The sequence below is a fragment of the Centruroides sculpturatus genome, unplaced genomic scaffold, assembly GCF_000671375.1.
Source record: "Centruroides sculpturatus isolate CEXI.00-Female unplaced genomic scaffold, Cexi_2.0 scaffold1352, whole genome shotgun sequence".
Lineage (NCBI taxonomy): Eukaryota > Metazoa > Arthropoda > Arachnida > Scorpiones > Buthidae > Centruroides > Centruroides sculpturatus.
In genome coordinates, this window is record NW_019385629.1 from 26,042 (window position 1) to 35,095 (window position 9,054).

Below are 9,054 nucleotides of genomic sequence, written 5' to 3' on the forward strand. Positions count from 1 at the left end.
TACAGTGGAACCTCGGTATACGTCTGCTTTAGAATACGTCCAATTCGGAATACGTCCTGTTTGGACGAAACAAATTTTGCTCGGTATACGACTTTTGTTCGGTATACGACTTAATTCAATTATATGCGCTATCTATGAAAAAGTAGCACTATCGGTGTATTATACCAGACTAGACGTTCGCGTGTGCCACAATTTATAACTTTGTTAAATTTCTTCTGATTTTAATTTGTAAGTAAAATGTTATTATTTTTATTAATCATGAATTGCAAAAAGGCAACAGAAAAAAATGATTAAAATCACAATGGAACTGAAAAAAAGAGATTGTTGAGAAATATGAAGGTGGCACGCGTGTTCGAGATTTAACTGTTGCATACAGTATTCCGAGAACGACGATATCGACAATCGTAAAAAATAAAGACATTATTAAATTTGCTAACGTTGCGAAAGGGGTGAAATCAATTTCTAAACAGAGATCGAAGACATTAGATCATGTCGAGAAATTGCTTTTGCTTTGGATAACTGAAAAACAGTGTGCTGGTGACAGTGTATAAAAAGCAATTATTTGCGAGAAAGCTAAAAAGATACACACTGATCTCGTGAAAAATCAAGCAGGAACTAGCCAGGAAAGCGAGGTGTTTAAAGCCAGCCACTTTTTTTATTATTGAGAACGGATTAATCATTTTTACATTATTTCTTATGGGAAAGGTTGGTTTGGTATACGTCCTATTCGGTATAAGTCCAAACACCAGGAATGGATTAAGGTCGTATACCGAGGTTCCACTGTATTAAGGAAGCATTTAGGCGAAGAAGGTAGTGAAAGCAAATCTTCTCACTACTCATACGGAAAGAAAGGATGAGTCAAGGCTTATGTGTTTGTACTTTCTCTTTAAAATAAAAATGTATTAAAAACTGCTAATTAAAAGTCTTCTTAATTTACATCTGATAATAAATCTTTATATTGTAATTTTCTAATATAAGGATATCAGCATTGTTATACTAAAACAATAAATTAAGAAGTAAATACATAAAGAACATAAATATTTGAGTAAATCGAGATTTTTTTATATGAATTCTGTTGACCATAATGATATTTAAGATAAATATAAATTGAGACTACAGAATCTATTGTATGTAGTTTATCCAGCTCATTCTCTTAATCAGTAATGGAATAGTAAATGAACACAATGTTACTTATTAGTATAATTTGAGAGATTAATTCAATGTTTACGATTACTTATATGGGGATGGGAGAAAGTCGAAAAGGATTTTTCTCTGATATAAGTAATTATGCTTATAAATATAATACTTGAATACTAATATGAAATAGAAAATTATGTAAATATTTTCCTTTTAACTAAACACATTATTAGAAAAATTTAAATAATTGTAAGATATTCAAAATAAACATCACTTTTTACTTTATTTTCCTCCCTGTGGAGACTAAGCGGGCCTTTTGTTTTAGCAAGCCAAGCATGGGTGCGGTTAGGCCAACAATGGGCAGTGGGGTAATGAAAGAAGGGCCCCGATATCTATGAATGAACCACTTTCGAACAATTCCAGGGTTTTTCGACTCGTTCGGATTCGATTTCGGTTCCCGGTAGGTTGCCATCTTAACCGCTTGGCTAGTCAAATATATTTTTAGCTTTGAAGTACATGATCATTATTATAAAAAATTTCGTAAATTAGTTTATGAAAAATAGAAAACAAAAACAAAATTATAATAAATATCAATATAAACGAAAATGTCGAATTATAAATATTGTCTTCACAATATTATTTATAATACATTGGTCGCCGTTGATTCTGTTTTTATATAAATATCGTTGATATATTAAATACAAGAAAAGAACGTTTTTGAACAAGAAATAAATTAAGGTTGCTGTATCGTTGACGTGTAAAGTACGTCATTAAACATTATAAATAAAGGCTACTTATTTGAGACTATGTCAAATAAAAATTGATAATAGGCTACATTGGCTAAATTAGAACATATAGTATAACTTACTTTCATTATTTAACTGCTACATCAACTCAATTTATAAAGCGTGGTTACGAACTGAGCTAATGTAGCAGTTAAATAATGAATTAAACAATATTTAACTTATGAAACAATAAAATATACATAACAACACGAACTAAATTGAAATATACTGTCGAACCATGGAGTGGTCTGAACATTTCTTTAGTATAATTTGTAAAGGTTGGAAAATAGGTTTGTGCGTGTTTTCTCGGACTCTGTTGTGGTATAAATTATTTAAAATAAATACGTTCAAACTGCTCTATTATAAAATAGTATTATAAAATCAGTCGCTATTATAAAATATCCATAGTTCGGTATTAGATCTCTTACATAATAATGTTGTTATCAGACATTGAGTAATCTATATCTATATCTATATCTATATCTACTGTATATCTATATCTATATATAAAAATGGACATGTATGTCCCTATATTTCACTTTTTCGCCAAAACTACACATCGCACGTGAATGGTGTTTGTATGTGGTGGTAGCCCCAAGTCTCCATTCGTGCATGGGATAGGGGTAGTTGCGTCTCGATAGCTATAAGGGTGCGGGAGATATAAGGCTAAAAGTGGTTGAAAGTGGCTTTCTATTTCGAATGTTTTGTTCGAATTTGTTCGAATTTAATTCGAACATAAAATTCAAATATTGGTTCGATTATAGAATGATTGTAAACGTTCCAGAAACGTTGAAAATAGTTCGTTTGACTAAACGTAAAAATTCTCTAATTAGTCTGGAAACGTGGGACCTAATTCTTGCATTCTGTGAAAACGGGTAAGATTAGCTATAATATAATTATCTTAATCTTCACTATCGTTACTTTTTAAAAACCCAGCGAAGCGGGTCCTTTCAGCTAGATTCCAGATTACTTAGAAAAACAGTCTTTTATATATATATATAAAAAACTATATTACATACAAATGTACGAACAAATAAAAACCCAGGGAAGCGAGTCCTTGCAGCTAGTTGTAAATAAATTTCAATCTACCAGTAACAATTGGAAAAACCATATATTACCTAAATGCAAACTCATGGGTGAACAAAATGTGTCTTTTATAGATCAGTTGCAATTTGGAATCAATTAATTATTATATATTGCGAATTACAGGCGTATATCGAACTTTAAAAAAATTATCAATGATGCTTATGATATAGGCTACATATGTTACTAACTGTATGAAATGGTATGTGTCCTACTCGTCTATTTGGCAAAGTGTGAAAATTGTAATAATTGTTAATTTTTTCCTCCTTTTTTAATATTTCTTTTTGTTTCCCTATATTCAGGAAAAGCTGAAAATAGCTGTGCTATCCTCCTGCCTTTATATGAATTGTATATTGTACACATATATCCGTGTACTTTGGAATACAAAGATATTTAAATTTAAATTTAGGGAACCTATCTACTCAATAATACCGTCAAACTGGGATACTTTCGAACTATAATATTCTTTGAATTTAGCTTCGTGGTTACGAAAACTATGCATGCAATCACGAAAATTACATATTTACTTCTCTTTACATTCAGTTTGTGAACCCACTTCCTTTTCTCTTTCAGAAACTGTAAAAATAAAATATCCTCATCAGTAAAAGTAATGTCCTACAGTATGCTATGAACACCGCCATGTTGAAGACTGGTGGACAGTCGAGCGTAGCTTTCTAATGTAGTCATTCAATATAGTCCATAAAATCCGTAGAATCCGTAGTAAACGTAGCAACCTTATCGTAGCAGTCGAGCTACTGTGTTTTTTTTAAATGCCAGATTCAATAAAACCAGAATTTTTATTCATTTCAGTCCTATTTACTTACTTCGCTCAACTTTTTAATCGGTTATTATAACAGCACAGACCAATTTTAAAGTAGTGACAATTAACGGATTCTACTGTATTATGGAAAAAATCTTGTTGAGTGATATTAGCGGTAAGATGTGACTTTAATCGACCATTAGAAGTTATAATTTATTAGTAATAATGATAAAGTTTATAAAATTTGTAAGAGGAATAAATAATGTCCACGTGGCATTTTTTTTACAATATATTAATTTTTCTAAATTAAGTAAACAATTTGTACAAGGTTACTTTTTTCATTATAATTGAATATAAAAAACAATAATTGTCAAAAGAAACTAAACATTATTTGTTTATTTGTTTTTCTTCCTTTTACTACGCAATAAAAAACATTTTGAATCTGTATTGTTTCCTGTTTTTCTTTCAACTCTCACTGATCAATATTGTTATAAAAATAATTAGATTTATTTATTTTACTTTTTATATCTATTGTTTCTAAATAACGTAAAAAGAAAATTCAAAATTGAATTAATTTAAATAAAAATTTTAAAATGCCAAAAATATATATGATGGTATTTTATTTACAAGTTTACACTTTTTTCTTAATTAACTTGTTACTTTTGATTCAATAAAGTGTTAAACCTACTAATATTCAAAATAATATATCAATTCAATGTTAAGCATGACTATAAAGCTTGATTGAAAGCTAACTATAGTTATAAGTATCTATTTAGATAACGATTAAATAATATTACTTTCTCTACTCTTATAAAACAAAGGTATCGTATGCTATCGGTCAAAAATACCTCTAAAGAATTTTGCATTTTTGAACTCAGAGGATGTTGAAATGTCGAGAAATTGAAATAAGTTAGAGTTTTTTCTGTATGTATGGATGTTAGTATGTGTGTACGGGAAGTACAATTTTTTAATTCACTCTGAAGCATAATAAATCGTGTCCCTTTTGTCAAAATTCCTGAAATTTTGGAAGGTTTACGTATCAGGGATAAAGGTTACTAGAAACGTTCATGAAAATTGGACAATTGATTCGAAAGATATGGCTTCACCCCTTTAATATCTCCCGAAACAACGATTCTATTTTCCTGTAGGTGAAAAACTCACAACATTTTTACTAATTATCACTTAGTAATTTTATGTACTGTACATCAGAAGGTTAGTGGTAGCATTTATTAGTGATGAAAACAAATAAAGAATGCTGAAAAACAACGTTGCCAGCTTTTATTTTTTCGGCTTAGTAGTCTATACATAATATATTCTATCGGTGTTATCGTCTTAATACTCATTAGAATATATTTTAAATAAGACTATTCTGATGTTCAAAATAATATATTTAAGTTTTTAATGTTCATGTTTTTATGAACTAAATTGGAAATTTTGGAATATTATCGAACACTTCTTACAATCGATATCGTTTATCAATTTCGAATGATACTCAATACATCTGACACCATTTCAATTCCAACTTTTTATGTTTTTCTTCTGTACAAGTCAAAATATGTTGAATATGAAACACACATTTTAAAATTTATTCTTAATATTATAATGCATTAATAATATTCACAATATTTTCTGGTGATTCTTCCTAAAGGTTTTCTTTTTAATTATACCTCCTATTAACTATTACATTAAATTTAATTTGTATTTTATAGAATTGAACATAGCGAATTAAATTAAATAATTTTGAATAACTAATATAATATAATGCGTCGGACTTTTGGCTGGTGAGGTGGTTGTCGGATCCCCAGAAACTTTAGGAATAAAATTTAAACTAAAATAATTATAGTAAATAAACGATGTTTTATTGTGCTAAATATTTATTCATTCTGTACGTATTTTTACATCATCCTCCCAGATCACTCCATAGCTAAACCTTAGTTATTCCATTGGGTATATAACATATTAAAGATTAATTAAGCATATTTTCAATATATTAATACAATACATTTCATATTGATGAATTAAATTTAGTTTTTGATAAAAAATTAACTTAAATAATTTTTTCTTTTATAATAAATGAAATAAAATCGATAATAATATTAATTTTAAAATATATTTAATAACTTTTTATATGATTAATATATATTTTAAAAATAATATAATTTATCAAAATGCATACATAAAGTACAGTAATAATGAAATTTGAGTTAGTTTATTCATCTGTTAATTTTTTAAAATTATAATNATGCATCCTAACGTTAAATTTTAATGGTTGCAATTAAAGATCTGTAATTGTTTCGTTACTATCAATATTCAAGTTACGATTATTACATTTTAACTAGAATAATTAATTTTAAAAATAATATAATTTATCAAAATGCATACATAAAGTACAGTAATAATGAAATTTGAGTTAGTTTATTCATCTGTTAATTTTTTAAAATTATAATATGTTTAGCAAAATATAATCAATGTTTTATATGCTTACACAATATCACAACGTATATTATAGTAACTCCAAAATTAATTTCCACAGTTTTCTAAAGTGTAAATAAATGGTGTTTGTTAAATCTGAAAAATTTATTTTGATCTTAATATGTCTTGATATGATTGAGGTTTAATTAGCACCCACTATAAATTAAAATAAATATATGTCTGGCAACATAAGCACTAATAGAAAATTAACCGCATTAGTCATCTAATCCAAACGGAAAAGGCTATCTCCATTTATGTCAATAAAAATAAGTTAAATCAGGGTTGAACCTAATTCCATGAAACCTACGCTTTGTTTCCAAGCTTTACTTATCTTTCAAGTGTTTCCCTTGGAATGTTATACTCTCAGGCTGCTTTCCTTATGGAGAGTGGATTGTCTGTACGAATGATCACTTCAATTACAGCAGTGTTTTTAAATCTGTGGTTTGCTATGGTGGGACAAGTGGTCCGCAGACAGACTTATATTAATAAAGATTTGAAGCGTTGTTCATTGATGATTCACTTTAATAGTTATTTCCAATTTAATTATGTTACCGTATGTATTCACAACATGTTTTCATATTTATTATATTATAAATAGCACAGTATGTCCCAAATGTTGTTATTTAATACCCATATAGATTTTAAAAAATTAGGCCTTCATAACTTAGTCTGGAGAATTTTCATACATTTTATTGGTCCTTGGGTTTAAAAAAGTGAGAAATACATTAGATTACAGCTTCTCAAGCCAACTCTTTTTCACACGCGGATTGTTCCTCTCAATTTGTAGAGATAGATACATTTATCAGCCTGTACGAACTTGCCACGCTTTGCGTGCAATTCAAAAACACATCCAAACGAACATAGTTAAATGAATTACGTAAGATCGATATTTGCTTCTTTTTACAGTACTGTACATAGTATCTGCACAAAAAGTGTATATATACTAAGTACAACCTATATCAAAAGTGGTCTACATGAAAACAAAATATTTACTTTTCTCTTTCCAAGAACATTTCTCGAAACACACGTAGTATATTTCATTATAGTAACACCACTCTCACTGACTAATGCACCACTGTAACGTTTATGTTCGGAATTACAGTGATTAACGATCTCTCCGGAATTGCCATTAATCCAGGAACTACTCTACATTTAATGTAACATTATCACTATTTATAACATTAGTCATGTTTTTATTACAATTTATTTTTCGTGTTTATTACTTCAGAGACCATAGAAGCAATAAGAGAAAGGCTCGATCATCCGTGTAATTCAATTTCTGTTTACTCCATTTCTCTAATAGTTGATCGGAAAAAATTTATTAGAGAAATTTCCTAGCATTCATTTAGTAATTGCTCACATAAACGAATAAATTTCTGTTATATATATATATATAGTTTTGTTTGTTTTTTCAAATATTAGGTTTTAATTTTGATAGAATAATGAATAAAACTATCTGACAAAATTAATACAACTGTAAAATATTGTAGTAAATATACTGTATGCGAATAAGGGCAAGCCTTACATGTAAAAATCGCTTGTTTTTGCATCTTTCAAACGTATTTTCTGCTTTACCATAATTCGCATATACCATCTTCTTTAACACTGCACTGTTGTGTGGATGTAAATGAAACTGTTATGATACATTAACTATTCGGCGAGGTCTCTATAGTAACAAATATTAAAAATAACAAGTTACAATAAAATATTCTCCCGATACTATAAAATCTATTTAAAAGTAGTGAGTTTATTTAGGTACTTTGCGGAATATAGTGTCCCCATAAGAACGGCTCTTAAAACACCTTCACACACTGTATTCGCCGACTGCTGAGTTAAGATTTGGCGATTAGCGAATACTGTATTGTGAATGGTTTACTCGTGACGGCATTCGATATTCGCCATTTTGCAATTCTCATCGGTAAATTGTACTAAATGAAAAGGGATGAATACTTGCCTCCACGCATTCATGCTGTCTGTCCACAGATTCGTATTCTTCGTGTATTTTCTTGTTTTTGATCATCAGTATTATTATTTTAGTCTTTTTTAAACTAGATATAATCTTTTATTTTTAAATTTAGTTTCTTCTTTTAATTTAGTTTATAGATTAAATATTGATATTTATTTCTTTTTAAGTACTTTTTTTGTTATTTTGCAACATGGGTTTTATCGTATTGTTTTCAGACTTTCTCTACTAAATACTTACGATACATGTATTTTTGGTTTGGTTACGTGATCTAGTTACATCCGCCATCTTCTTTGAGGATTCTTTTCTTCCGTTAACAGATATGAACTACTCATAACTGTAAAAGCAGTGTCACAAGTTATTGTTTGAGAATTGTCCATTTTCTACATCTTCGACAAACATTCATCCTTCCCACAACAAACCGATACTCGGAAAATAATCATATGTGTATGTGTGCGCTCGCCGTATGACAAACACTTCGGCAAATAACGAATGTGTTTGGAGGCGCACTTATATGCGGGGAGATACGGTATACATTCTAATATAAAGTAATAAAGAGATAAATATAAAAAAATAGTTTTTAATACAAAAAAATGCATCCTAACGTTAAATTTTAATGGTTGCAATTAAAGATCTGTAATTGTTTCGTTACTATCAATATTCAAGTTACGATTATTACATTTTAACTAGAATAATTACATTTAATTAATAAAATAAAAATAAATGTTATGTATTTATTAAATATTTTCTATGCACAGGTATCTAATATTCTATTTTAAATTAAAGGCGAAGCGTCTTTCAGATACCCAATGCCTGAAAGTCGTTTTCTCATGCTATCTTTTACGAAAATGAAT